Source organism: Aquarana catesbeiana, linkage group LG02 (assembly GCF_042186555.1).
Source record: "Aquarana catesbeiana isolate 2022-GZ linkage group LG02, ASM4218655v1, whole genome shotgun sequence".
NCBI lineage: Eukaryota > Metazoa > Chordata > Amphibia > Anura > Ranidae > Aquarana > Aquarana catesbeiana.
Window position 1 is genome coordinate 115,002,110 of NC_133325.1, and position 15,750 is coordinate 115,017,859.

Here is a 15,750-nt window from a genome sequence, read left to right on the forward strand (position 1 = left end):
CTCGCTTACCAGACAGGCAAGCAATGAAGGCTTGCGACCTATACCCGGCCAGGGCCTTTATCCCGTCAGGAGCCAAACAGATGGATACCCGGAAGAACCCTCAGGCCGATCTCTATACCAGGCAGGGACCACCAAACTCGTGGTTCACGGATACCAAGTGTAAGTAGATGCAGATACCGTTCAGATGTATCCAAAAATGAAAGAAGGGTACCATAGCGTAATACTGACAAACATATTTATTAGAAAAAGAGAAAGCCACTTACAAGATCGTAGTATTTAAAAGCAAATTAGCCGGCCGGCTAGTACAATCACCTGTCCCTCGAACGGCACACGCGAGACGTCAGCACGTCAGCTCCTCCCGACGCGCGTTTCATCATACAATGATGTCGTCTGGGGCACGGGGGACGCACTGACGTGTCACGTATAAATAGATAAACAAAAAGAACCAAGCCTCATTGTGAGACCAGATCCGGAAATCACCCGCGTTCCACCCCAAGATCTGGCGGAAGTCCTTGTCGGCCATTTTAGCTGCTGGAAAAGTAATCCCATACAGCGGACCGGACAAAATAAATAAAACCAAAGAAAAAAAATGTATTAAATTTTAATTTTTACTAAACCCACAGCCTACAGGTATCAGTCATGTGTACCTTTATAGCAGGGGAAGCAACTAAAGATGGTAATATTATAACCCAAAAATACAGAACTTTAGTTCTGATTAATCAAAACAATATCATAAAAATAAAACATATAAATTGTTATAAATAAAAATAAAAAATAAAAATAAATGAATTAAATAAAAAATATATAATAAAAAACTTCAGTTAAAATAAGGGCAAATTAGAGGACCAGAGAAACAAATAGACCTACTAACTCAGTATGCAGCCATTAAAGGCCACAACAGAGGCCTTTTAAAAAATAAAAGTCGTCTTAGAAGTTTATTTAATTTCATGGGAACCAACCCAACTTTAAATAAGGTGCCATCATCACCAACTATTCTTACACATAATTCTTCCTAACAAGAGATGTCACACCATCAGACTATAGATGAGGTTAGGGATGATTTCCTATGGCTCACAAGGAGCCAGATTCTTAATTGGGAAACCTTAGGCGGCATAATATTGAAAAATTTAAACAAAAAAAGCAAATAAACAGCAAATACAAATGGTAATTCCTCACATGACCTAAGTGAACACATTCTCAAGAATTATCTATGAAGGCATTTGTATCAATATCCACATTGAGCCCATATGGAATGTAACATTTAATTTTATGGATCCATAGCATCTCGAGTCTGGAGATACTCCTGACCAGAGAGCTACCTCTCCAATGAGGGCGATATTTATCAATCCCTAGAAAAAATCGTATTGGAGGGATCTTTATTATGAGTGGTAAGATAATGTTTGGAGACCGAGTGTTTAGGGAATCCATTTTTTATATTAGAAATATGTTCATTCAGTCTGACAGAGAGGGGTAGCCTAGTCCTGCCCACATACTGTAACCCACAAGGGCACTGGAGCAGGTAGACGACCCCCTCCGTCGAACATGTAATGAATGGCTCAATCACATGTTCCTTATGTGTAGTATGGGAAGTGAACCTATAGGTACGTCTTTGTGTGCTTCTATGGATGGAGCACACTCTACACCTCCCACATTTGTAATATCCAGTGAGGTTACCAAAAAAACTCAATTTAGTAGTGGGGGGATCTATGACATTAGGAGCCAATCGGTCTTTGAGACACGATGCTCCTCTAAACACAACTTGTGGCCTAGCAGGTAAAATGGATTTGAGGATAGGATCATTGTTCAAAATATGCCAATGTTTCTGCACTAAATTCCTAATGTTGTTATGTTGTACTGAGTAGGTGGTAATAAAAGGGACCACAGCGGAATTTCTCTCACAGGGCGGTCTGTCCCTTAGCAGATCACTCCTATCTAAATTTACTACTGTATGAAGGGTAGAGTTAAGAATATCTCGCGAATAGCCTTTCTCCAAGAATCTTTTGGTAAGAACATTGGCCTGCTCCAAAAACTCGGCAACATCAGAGCAATTACGCCTCAGACGTATATATTGGCTATTGGGAACAGACCGAAGCCATGATTGATGATGGCAGCTATCCGTGGATATATAGGAGTTACGGTCTGTACTTTTGAAGAACGTAGAGGTGCTAAACTGGTTCTGCCGAATAGCTATATTAAGATCTAGAAAGCTAATGACAGACTGACTAGCCTCAAAGTTCAAAACAAAACCTCTATTGTTTTTATTCAGGTCTTCCATAAAAAGATCTAGATCGCTACGGGTACCATCCCAAAGGAGGAGGACGTCATCAATGTACCTAGCCCACAGCTTGAGCTGGGGCTTTCGGCAAACATTGATGACATCCTCCTCCCACAGAGCCATAAAAAGGTTCGCGAGGCTGGGGGCATATTTAGCCCCCATCGCCACTCCCCGATCTTGGCGATAGAACTGCTTGTCGAACCAGAAATAGTTGTGTGATGCGGCATACCTCAAAAGGTCCATAATAAAATTAATTTGTTCGTCCAATAACTCAGAATCTCTTCTTAAGTAGTATTCAACCGCAAAAAGGCCTAGATCATGAGGAATTATTGTATACAAAGATGTTACGTCCGCGGTAACCATCCACATGGACAGAGTGGGAGTATGATTAGACAGTATATTTATTACATGTCTGGAGTCCTTGATAAGAGAAGGCATTTTAGCCACCAAGGGTTGCAAGAAGAAATCAACATACTTGCCCACCCAGGACGTGAGGGAATCAATCCCACTCACAATGGGACGTCCCGGGGGGCAAGTAGGATGCTTATGAACTTTCGGCAAATAGTATATCACTGGCGTACGAGGTGCTTTGGGGATGAGGTACAACTTCTCCTTTTTGTTGATAATACCTTGTGAAAAGCCACTATCAACTAATTTAGTTAATTCACCAAGATAAGGGATTTTTGGATCTCGTTTCAAGGGGGTATAGGTATCCCTATCCCCCAAAATTCTATACATCTCTGCTAAATAATCACCTCGATTTAGAATAACGATCCCCCCTCCCTTATCAGCGGGTCTGATAACTATTTCTTTATTATTGCATAATGAGTCAAGTCCTGTCTGGAATTCCCGACTCTGCCTTGCCCTCTTAATGGGCATTTTCTCAAGGTCTCTCGGTAAGACATCTCGAAAAACTTTTATGGACGGAGCCAACGCCCCCGGAGGGTTGAACAGGGAGGCGTTAGCAAGTCCAGTATGTTGATAGTCATTAAACACCTGTCTATGATCCACAATAGGGTTAGAAAGCATGTATCTTTTGATATTAACCTTTCTAATGAATTTATGAACATCCATATAGGTTTCAAATTTGTTAAGTTTAATTTAAGTTCAATTACCCTTAATGACAAAGAAAAACAAGTTTTGGATAAGGGCCTTAAGTTTGCACCTCCCTGTAAACTTAACAAATTTGAAACCTATATGGATGTTCATAAATTCATTAGGTTAATATCAAAAGATACATGCTTTCCAACCCTATTGTGGATCATAGACAGGTGTTTAATGACTATCAACATACTGGACTTGCTAACGCCTCCCTGTTCAACCCTCCGGGGGCGTTGGCTCCGTCCATAAAAGTTTTTCGAGATGTCTTACTGAGAGACCTTGAGAAAATGCCCATTAAGAGGGCAAGGCAGAGTCGGGACAACAACAGTCGGGATAACAACATTAGGAATTTAGTGCAGAAACATTGGCATATATTGGCATATCCTCAAATCCATTTTACCTGCTAGGCCACAAGTTGTGTTTAGAGGAGCATCGTGTCTCAAAGACCGATTGGCTCCTAATGTCATAGATCCCCCACTACTAAATTGAGTTTTTTTGGTAACCTCACTGGATATTACAAATGTGGGAGGTGTAGAGTGTGCTCCATCCATAGAAGCACACAAAGACGTACCTATAGGTTCACTTCCCATACTACACATAAGGAACATGTGATTGAGCCATTCATTACATGTTCGACGGAGGGGGTCGTCTACCTGCTCCAGTGCCCTTGTGGGTTACAGTATGTGGGCACGACTAGGTGACCCCTCTCCGTCAGACTGAATGAACATATTTCTAATATAAAAAATGAATTCCCTAAACACTCGGTCTCCAAACATTATCTTACCACTCATAATAAAGATCCCTCCAATACGATTTTTCTAGGGATTGATAAATATCGCCCTCATTGGAGAGGTAGCTCTCTGGTCAGGAGTATCTCCAGACTTGAGATGCTATGGATCTATAAAATTAAATGTTACATTCCATATGGGCTCAATGTGGATATTGATACAAATACCTTCATAGATAATTCTTGAGAATGTGTTCACTTAGGTCATGTGAGGAATTACCATTTGTATTTGCTGTTTATTTGCTTTTTTTGTTTACATTTTTCAATATTATGCCGCCTAAGGTTTCCCAATTAAGAAATTGACTCCATAGGAAATCATCCCTAACCTCATCTATAGTCTGATGGTGTGACATCTCTTGTTAGGAAGAATTATGTGTAAGAATAGTTGGTGATGATGGCACCTTATTTAAAGTTGGGTTGGTTCCCATGAAATTAAATAAACTTCTAAGACGACTTTTATTTTTTAAAAGGCCTCTGTTGTGGCCTTTAATGGCTGCATACTGAGTTAGTAGGTCTATTTGTTTCTCTGGTCCTCTAATTTACCCGTATTTTAACTGAAGTTTTTTATTATATATTTTTTATTTAATTCATTTATTTTTATTTTTTATTTTTATTTATAACAATTTATATGTTTTATTTTTATGATATTGTTTTGATTAATCAGAACTAAAGTTCTGTATTTTTGGGTTATAATATTACCATCTTTAGTTGCTTCCCCTGCTATAAAGGTACACATGACTGATACCTGTAGGCTGTGGGTTTAGTAAAAATTAAAATTTAATACATTTTTTTCTTTGGTTTTATTTATTTTGTCCGGTCCGCTGTATGGGATTACTTTTCCAGCAGCTAAAATGGCCGACAAGGACTTCCGCCAGATCTTGGGGTGGAACGCGGATGATTTCCGGATCTGGTGTCACAATGAGGCTTGGTTCTTTTTGTTTATCTATTTATACGCGACACGCCAATGCGTCGCCCGTGCCCCAGACGACATCATTGTATGACGAAACGCACGTCGGGAGGAGCTGACATGCTGACATCTCGCGTGTGCCGTTCGAGGGACGGGTGATTGTACTAGCCGGCCGGCTAATTTGCTTTTAAATACTACAATCTTGTAAGTGGCTTTCTCTTTTTCTAATAAATATGTTTGTCAGTATTACGCTATGGTACCCTTCTTTCATTTTTGGATACATCTGAACGGTATCTGCATCTACTTACACTTGGTATCCGTGAACCACGAGTTTGGTGGTCCCTGCCTGGTATAGAGATCGGCCTGAGGGTTCTTCTGGGTATCCATCTGTTTGGCTCCTGATGGGATAAAGGCCCTGGCCGGGTATAGGTCGCAAGCCTTCATTGCTTGCCTGTCTGGTAAGCGAGCATTTTGGGTGTTTAGCACTGGTGGTGTGGTGGAGGACACTATTGAATTTTTTACAGCACTACTAGCACTTGGAATTAAGAAGATGGACTTTTTTATTTTTATTTTAATTCAATTTATTTTCTATTTATACATCACTTTTTATAATATTTTTTTCATATTGATCTTTATTGTACAATTTCAATGTAGGTGGGTTAGCGCTGCTTTTTTCTGGTTTATCTATTTGTGTGTGTATCTTACTTGTAGCAGCAGCTTCTTTCTGGGTATTTGCATTCAGCCTATTTATTTGTGTATTAGCTCAAGTTTTTATTTTTTCACAGCACGGTATTCCACTTTACTTATTATTAAAAAAGCAATACAATACACTCACATTATGTTGTGCACTTATCCTGGTGCACGGCAATGATCTGAGCTCACACAAAGTTCCCAACATTCCAGGTATTGACACCATGGAGGCTGCAGCTTGTGTGCATGAACCAAGCCTTGAGGAAAGGTTTTCAGCAGCACAGCATGACGTGTTAGTGGATCCTCTGTCCTGACCAAGGGGATCTGTGAAAACCTCTGATGTTTAAGGAAACTTTATATCCAGGAGGAGAACAAATGCTGTCCAGTCAGGCTTGATCCCACCCTGTGGAATGTTGTTAAGTGCTGTGCAGGGACGTGTTACTGGAAGATGCTCCCTTTAAGCCATTGATCTGGAGGGGCAGTTTGGACAACAGAGCTAGCAGGCAGTAGGGACAGGCTTCAGCTCTCACAGGCAGAACCTGTCTGTTTCCCAGGATCTAGAGTTCCAAACTGCCCCTCCAGATGAATAGCTGATGAAAGTGCAGATCTCCCAGAAATCTGTCTCTGAGAGGCACGTGACTGAGGTGTGACAACATTCTTCAGGGTGGGATCAAGCCTGACTGGACGGCATTGGTTCTACTCCTGGATATAGAGCAATGGCGTATCTAAAGTATGGCAGCCATGGCAAGTGCCATGGGCGGGAAGGGGCCGCAAAAAGCTGCCCTCTGCATGAAGAAAAAACCCCACCCGTCCTCCCGGACTAATATAGCCCCCCATGCCGCAGCCAGCCTGCTGGATTGTGGTGCCAGTTTTCTATCAGATAGCCGGCTGTTGGGCTCAGCTTAAGCTGAGGGAGGCTCTGTCAGCAGGGAGGGGAGGAGCAGGGAGCTCCACTGACGCTCTGATTCTGCCCTGCCCCGCCCCATGTACTTTGTATGTGCTCGGAGAGCTGAGATCACCTCTCCTGGACCACAAATATTCCCGCCCCCTACTGTGTCATCTCCTATAGTATGTTGCATTCACAGTCTGGTCATCTCCTGTAGTATATCCCATTCGCAGTCTGGTCATCTCCTGTAGTATGTCACATTTAGTCTGGACATCTCCTGTAGTATATCACATTCATAGTCTGGTCATCTCCTGTAGTCGCATTCGCAGTCTCTGGTCATCTCCTGTAGTATGTCGCATTCGCAGTCTCTGGTCATCTCCTGTAGTCACATTCGCAGTCTATTTAAAAGCAGTACCTGCTGTTGCACAAATCACTTTATTACACTTTTATTTCTGATTTATGGCTGTGCATATTTATTTAATCCATATTGAGCACTATATTTGGCTGCTTCTGCTTGGCACAGACGCACAATCAAATAGTGCTCAATATGGATTAAATAAATAGATATCATAAAGTTTAATAAAGTGATTTGTGCAACAAGCTCCGTAAACAGTCCACATTCAGTGAAAGTTCATGTACTGCAAACTTTGCAGTACATGAACTTTCACTGAATGTAGAATGACCAGGGGCGAACTGACCCATCGGGCAATTTATGTAGTGCTAATCTATAATTTGTTAATTGAAAGATTAAAGAGCTTGACTTGTAGTTTTGTTAGCTGTTTTTTTTATTTTTATGACAGGGGCACAGTTTCAGTGCTTGCGATAGGTGCCATTTTCACTAGATACTCCTCTGATATAGAGTTACCTTAAACATCAGGGGTGCTCACGGCTCTCCCTGGCCAGGACAGAGCGGAACTGAGAGGATCCACAATAACAGCTTCTAAAGACCTTTCCTCAAGCCTTTCACTTTTTCGGCATTGTGTCTTTATAATGGACTTGGTTCATGCACACAAGCTGCAGCCTCCATGGTGTCAATGCCTGGAATGTTGTGAGGTTAGTGTTTGTAAAGACTGAAGGTATTTTTAACTTCATGTATTCTATGCATAAAGGTAAATAACCTTTCTTGTGCACCAGCCCCCCTAATACTTGCCTGATCCCAATCTTTCTCCAGCAATGTGCACGAGAGCCTTGGCTCTCCGGGGACTCTACCTTCTCATTGGCTAAGTGAGCCAATGGTGGGGCTGAGCCATGGCTCGGGAGCGTGCCTACTCGGGTGCTAACATTGCAAGCTGCTTGCTCTGAGGGCAACCGGGAGGATGGAGGGGCCAAGAGCGCTGGCGGGGACCCGAGAAAAGGATTAGGGCTTCTCTGTGCAAAACCACTGCACAGAGTGGGTAAGTAATAACTTGTTTGTTATTAAAGTCAAAATTATATAAAAAATATCACTTTAATGTGAGCTCAGAGCACTGCAATGTACCAGGATAAGTGCACAACATAATGTGAGTGTACTGTATCTGCTTTTTTAATAATAGAGTGATTTTATGGAAAACACTACGATTTGTTTATTTTATTTTATTTTTTTATATATATATTCTGGGTATCGGCCTCTGGGAATTGATGAGAATATACCGTGACATCCATTGAGCGACGCAAACTGATTTTTTTGGTCCCCTTAAAGGGACAAGCACTTTTTGACCAAATGCTGAGTAGGTCAAATCCAAGAGGTGAGCTGCTAGTGATGGTGGATTAGGAATCACAAGGAGTGATGGGATTACACAGAAGATGTATTGGAAGATTCAAGAACTTTATGCTGCCACTTTTTTATTTGGTGTGAAGTCATGTGTATTCTGGACTATTCGTTTAATATCCACATATATTTTTAATTTATTAATTATCATTGGAGATTGGTACAGAGCTGGATTCACAGATTTTCGTTTAGTTATAACTTGTGACATGGACACTGTACAAATTCAGCAGCAGCACATTGCATTACATGTTACTACACAGAATATACAGGAACCTTTGTTGCATAAGAGTGTTTTAGTTTTACAAGGGACACAATTATCTTGTATAGTACAGGACAGAGGCAGAGTATTCATACACCATGGGTTATAGGCCTTGAGGTGATTCGACACGCCTCCTGGGCACCTCCCCTATCACCTTAACAAACTATGTGACTTCTCTGTTTTATTCTACTGTTTCCTTTACAGAGAAAATCACTCTCTGCTTCATTTGTTTATTTTTTATTTTTTTTTAGGGCTTAACCTCTTGCCAACCTGCCCACGGAAATTTTACTGCAGGCAGGCGGCATGTAAAGGCACAATAACGTACCTGTACATTGGGAGCTGCACCAGCGCACTCTCCCATGATGGACACAGCGGATAATGGCGCTCGGTACGCGGTATCATGTGCTCACTATGATTGTGATCTTCATTCATCAACAGCTTGGTTGCTGTGGGCCATTCACAGATCACAACCGTAATTGCATGCTACCTGACCACCCATCTGTACCATGTGATTAGCTGTAGCCAATCACATCACAACCAGAAGCAAGCTGTTCCTGAATGTTAACCCATTCATGACAGTTGAAACTATTGCTTATACAGTGATCATCATCATTGCTTGTATAAGCAATAAGTGTGAAAAATAAAATCCCTTATCACCCCCACCCTCCTTTTCAGAGTAGTATAATGTTTTGTTTTTTTTTTTTTTTAATATTGTGTCCAGTCAGTATCCCTGATCACCGCCATTCTAGTCAAATGATGACGCTGTACTGCACTGGTGACAGTATGTGGGGGAAATAAAAGGTTTTGAAAAAAAAAAAAAGTTATTGAATTTCTTAATTTTCTAAAAAAATTGTGACAAAAAATTACAATTAAAAAAAAACTCGTCATGCCTCTTTCTAAATACCTTAGACCAGGCTTTCTCAACCTTTTAACCCTAGAGATATGCCAAAAATAATTTTAATTTTTCGAGGAACCCTTGCTAAAACCAGTTCAACAGCACTCAATAGGAACAATGCCCCTTAAAGTGGTGCTCAGAATGCCACCCTTGATGACAGCTAAAACAATATTTGGTGTCGTGCTGCTGGCTTTGCTAGGTGGTGCTGAACCTTCACCCCTGTAGGCATCATCAAATAGGTGGTTCATCAGCCACAGCTTAAGGAACCCTTAGCAAGCCTTAGACTGTGTACTTTCCAAAAGGGTCATTTGGGGGGTTTTTGTAATGTCCTAACATTTTAGGGCCTCAAGAAATGAGATTGGCCGTCAGTACATCAAAATGGATCATTATTTAAATCTATATATTATAGTTTGTAGACTCTATAACTTTCACACAGACTAAATGTACGCTGGGTTATTTGGCAATTGCCAGTTAAAGTAGTGCAGTGCTGATAAGCAAAAAATGCCCTGGACATGAAGGGGGTAAAACCTTCTAGAGGTCAAGTGGTTAATCATAGAGGTTATGATTAAAGTGTTACTAAATCCAGGACCCTGCATTCACTATATCTGGTCTCCCACAGTACACAGAACATGGAAATGCAATTATCTTAGTAAATATAAACTGCTAAATACATTTTCTCATCAGCATTATACAGCAGTTTTATAACTTCTATGAGTGTCTGGTTAAAGCTTGTATGAGGAATTTATTTTCATTCTACTCCAACCTTTCTATAAGACAGCAGGGCCCCTGACCCTCTGTCTAAACAGTGCTGATTGGCCCTGTGCTGATCACTTGCACCCTTCCCAGGGAAAAAAAATTAAAAATCTCTCTAGCAATACACACCAAACTGAGCATGTGTAAAGTGCCCCCAAGGCTCTGTTCTATCAGGAGATCGATTGGGGACAGTGGAAAAAGGGTAGAATTAGAGAAGACAGGATCAAACAGCCTTTTTACACAATCCAGAGGATTAACCCCTTAGGTTCCACAGTGAGTATAACAAGCATGATTTATGGCATATACAGACTGATTTTACTGTTATGGGTTTAGTAACACTTTAAGCCCTAGGAGGAGCAAAACATGTCAAATGGGTGTGGACTAAGGGCAGTGACTCTGTCAATAGCCAGCTATACACAATAAAGTTAACAGTTGGAATGCCATTGAGTTTGGTCTCGATTTTTCTCTTCCCCAGATTGCTACTGCAAGAGATGCTTCATGCAACATGCTTGCTAATGTTGAAAAGCTCATTACCTCTGTCTACAAAATCCTTGGCATGTGCATCCTGATTCTTCTCTGTCTTGCGATGCCCATTTGGGTACAAACAGACCTACAAAACATCCCCTGTTCACAAACCGGTAGAATGCAGTCTATGGTGATTGAGTCATTCCTGAAACACATTTCACCCCCCCACCCTTCCCAAATTCTTTGCTGAACTCTATCAAGTGTTAAAAGAGCTTGCAAAGAATAGGCTATTCCTGTGGTTCATCTTGCATCTGTCCTAAAAAAAAACGTCTTATGGTTCCTTTTTGAAGCTGTTCCTTCTTTCAAAAGTTCTGCCGATAGAACATTTGAGACACTCCAAAATACTGTCTTTAACCTCCTCTCGCCCGCCGCATAGGGAAATGATGAAGGGCGGGATCCCCTCTCGTTCTGGGGTGACATCATATGTCACCCCAGTGTCACCGCTCTCGGTAAAGATATGTCAAATCACAGCGATCACATGTAAATGCCGTTTATCTGCTCTCCTCGCCTCAGACTGACAGAGTGTAAGGTGAGGAGAGCCGATCAGCGACATCTCCTTGCAGGGGAGACTGTACAGGTAATCAGGGCACTAATCATCAGTGCCAGCTTACAGTGCAGCCCCAACAGTGCCCAGCAAGTGACACCGATCAGTACTGCCATTCAGTGCCTGCTCATCAGTGCCGCCTATAAGTGTGGCATATTAGTGCCACCTCATCAGCGCACATCAGTGAAGGAGAAAATTACTTATTTACAAAATATTCTCACAGAAACTAAGAAAAGCTTTTTTTTTTTCATTTTCGATCTCTTAGTTTTTTTTTTAGCAATAAATAAAAAACCCAGTGGTGATTACATAACATCAAAAGAAAGCTCTATTTGTGTAAAAAAAAAATGATAAAAACTTAATTTGGGTACAGTGTTGCATGACCGAACAATTGTCATTCAAAGTGCGACAGTGCTGAAAGCTGAAAATTGACCTGGGCAGGAAGGGGGTGAAAGTGCCTGGTATTGAAGCGGCTAAAGAAATTGATTTTTAAGAGCATGTCACATGTTACACCATATTTAGGATGTTACATGTTCCTATTCACCCGTCGCCAGTGCTCCCTGTGACAGAGGGTGGGAGATCTTCTTAAAAACAGTGCAGCCATGTAGGCCGCATCATTAATTTACAGTTTTCATGTGAATAGACTTCAAGTACTGTCGTCGTCATTCATTGCGGCTGTTGCGCTGTAGTTCTCAATAAACTGGGAGGGTGCTGGTGAGCACTCGCATAGTTCATTGATTCTTCCTGCCATTCAGTAACTTTGTGCCCGTATCGGAGATATGGGCAGACTGTACTGACAGTCTGCAGAATCCAGGCATTGCACCCGCAATCTGCTGATCTGCTTTACAAGATGCAATGTAAAAAAAAATAAATAAATAATGCACCTTTTTTTTTACCTACAAAAAGATGTGCATTTATTTATTTATTTTTTATTTTTTTTTAACAAAAGGTGGACTTATCCTTTAATCTTGCAGGCACAGCTTTTGCTGCAATTTCACTTTGTCAAACTGCAGTTAACTGGACAAGGACAATGAACAACAAACATGACCCTGTATTTTAGGATCAGGCTGTTACAAAACAATTACAGCCATTTCCTTCTGCTCTGCTTTTCTGTGTTGATGACCTAGAACATTTGCAAAATCCTACAGCCAAAAGCTTGGACAGTTGATGCTTCCTGCAAGAGGTGCCTTACACATATGCTTTTCCAAACAAGAAATCTGTTGGTTGAGGTTCCTGACCAATTCATCAAAGAGGTCACAGGCAGTGGCGTCACTAGGGTTGGTGTCACCTGGTGCAGAAAAAATTGGTGTCACCGCCCCTCAACCAACTATAGTCCCCCCTTTCTCAGTATAGACCCCCCTCCATCAGTGCTGATCCTCCTCAGTGCTGACCCCCACTCCATCAGTGCAGAACCTCCTCTCCCCTCCCATAGCACCCCACCAGCACGTGTCCGTTTGCAATACATTAAACTTTTCAGACCTCAGAACAGCACAGGATACAGCGGTGTGTCCCTTGGACTCCCTCTCACACAGCGGAGAGGGCCAAAGCCGCCTCCCCCTCCTGTAGATGTAAACAGAGAGGAGGGGGAGACGTCTTCGGTTCGCTCCGCTGTGTGAGAGCCGGCGAGACATGAGAGATCAGTGTAGGGGTGAGGACCGTGCGCTGTTAGCAGTGCTACTGCCCACAGGTGTCACCCCTCTGGCGGGTGTCACCGGGTGTGGCCCACACCCCCCCGCCTCCCCTAGCGATGCCACTGGTCACAATATGGGAAGGTTTACTTCCACAGCAGAAGCTCCCAAAATGACCCCCTCAGGAAACCTCTAGCTGGCTCTAACCAGGCTTCAGCTCTTTCTTTCAGCACACAGCTTGGCCCACAGAAGGCCACCAAGCCTGCCCAAATGTCCTCTTCACAATGAAGGGGCACCCTCACTCCTAAAAGTGGGGGGACATCTGTTACAGTTTGCCCTTGGTATGGCCATCCCAGACCAGTGTCAATTGGTGGTTTTAAAGGGGGGTATAAAATGGAATTCACAACTCTACCACCTCACCATTTTCTTCTTTCAAATTAACCAAAAACTGCCCAAGGACAGTTAGATTTATTGAATGCCCTGAGCCACTTCTTGTCCCAGAGAGTCATTGTGCCACCACAAGACTGGTTCAAAGGATTTCACTGAAACCTGTTCATGGGGCCAATCCCAACAGGGGTATTCATCCTATTCTGGAATTGACCCTCATATATGCCTTCAAATCCCACAATTTTGCATGGAATCTGCAACGTCTGCAATTGCCTCTGAGACAAGAGGAATACATGGCATCCATGAACATCCAAGATGTGACACTCTGTCTGCACCCCCCAGTTCAACAAAATCATATTTTGCAATTTACTTTCAAAGTTTCTGGTTTGTGGTGCAAGATAGAAAAACCTTTATATTAGGCCTTTTTTGAATAAAAAGATATCCTAAAGTACATATCTCCTCAGCAGATCCATGTGTGGGAAGTACAGAGTTGCATAAAGTACCGCACAGGGTTTAGTCTTTTTTTCATTTGTGTGCACAAAATTAGCTTCCTACCTGAAGTCTAAAAGTGGAGAAAGAATGTGCTAAGAATGACAGACAGAATGCAGCCTACACAATGTATATGTCAGGAGCATGTAGCGCTCCTGCTCCATCACAGCTGCTGGTCTCTTTCCAGCATCATGGTTTTGGATGTGATGCATTCTCCCTGTTTGCTTGTTCACATGAAAGGTGATTGATGTAGCACTGGATTGATGTAGCAATTAATGATTGGGTGGAGGCCAAACTTAATTTAAGTCAACCAAGCCTGCAGTCTCATGTTTTTGATACTGTGGGTAACAGGTGCTTCAAGCTCCATGTTTGTCTGCCTTGCTCCGCTGTTTGGATTTCCCGGTTTATGACTTCAGATTGGCACTCAGTCTATTCTCTGAACTTTGCCTGCCTTTTTGACTACAGATTTGACCGTGACTATTCTGAACTTTGCCTGCCTTGTATCTGGGCATTCATTGAACCATTCTGCTTGTCTGCCAACCACAAGTACCTGTTTGCTGTGCTCAGTTGTAGCCAGGCACTATAGCATTGTGTATAAGTCCTTTGGGCAACCGAGTACCAGTAGGCCTGCTTGCCTTATGGGAAAGGGGGCTTCTATAGGTGAAGAACACAGAAACTAGCTATAGTGCCTGACCACCTACGTTAGGGGTAAGCGTGACAGTATACGCATAGATTAAAAAAGATCAGGTGTTCCAGAGATTCATGCTGGTCCCACACATATAAATGCTGATTCTTCCATCCACGCTGTATAGCATAGATAGACAAATCTGCTGTAGCTATTGTATTCTGAGAGCTGGCACCAGGGGCTGTTAAGATACCCAGACAGTGGCATCTGATTGGATACAGGCATTGTTCAACCAACAAATGTGGGCATTCGGGTCATGTGACCGCTGTAATTTGCTGTCACAGCAGTCACATGCTGGGAAAGCTCCTGATCACAAGTATGCATTGGGAGCTTTCCAGTCCCATTTGGTGAGCACTCTCAGCACAGAAATGTGTTTACATAGGGCCACATATATATGTACCATCGCGGGAAGCAGTTAAGGATGTCGGGTGAGAGTGTGCTGACATGGCCACCCACTAAACAATTTTTGGCCAGTTCATCAGGGATAGGCTGAAATTTGGCCATCTTTAGGTAACTGAAGTTACCTGTAAATCCTGACCCTTCCAGTAAAATTCAGTCTTGGTACCATTCCTTTCACCTAAAAAGCTTCCTCATTGCTGCTTTATGTATAATAGACCAATACAGAGACTTTTTGGTACTTTGACGTTTAATTTAAAAGTTAAAATCTGCATTTAACTTTAGCTACTTATATCTCTGGATCTGCTGATCATTTTGAGATGCAGTTTTTACTGATGGTAAACAGTGTTAACGCATCTTTTATCATATGCTCAGTTTTAAAGGAGAAGTATAGCCAAACCTCGTTTGGCTGTACTTCTCCTATGGATCACAAGAGTGCAATTCGTTTTCCACTCCTGTGACCCATTTGCAGCAGAGAGCGGGCTAAAGTCACAGAAGTCGGTCCAGGCACCACGCCATTCTGATAATGGAATCTGGATCCGCCAGGTGCCTGGGCCGACACCCGGCTCAGCCTCTCAGTGAGCCGCTGAGAGCCTGAGCCAACCGCTCCGCCCCCCCCCACAAGTGAGGAGGCAGGGGAGCTGTGACTGACAGTCAACAGCTCTCTGCTTGGGGAGCTGTCAGAACCGAGCGATGTTCGATCGCTCGGTTCTCAGTGAAGCGGCGCTGGGGGACAGATGCAGCATTGGACTGATGCTGCATCCACCTAAGTAAGTATCAATCTAAAAAAAAGCCCAAA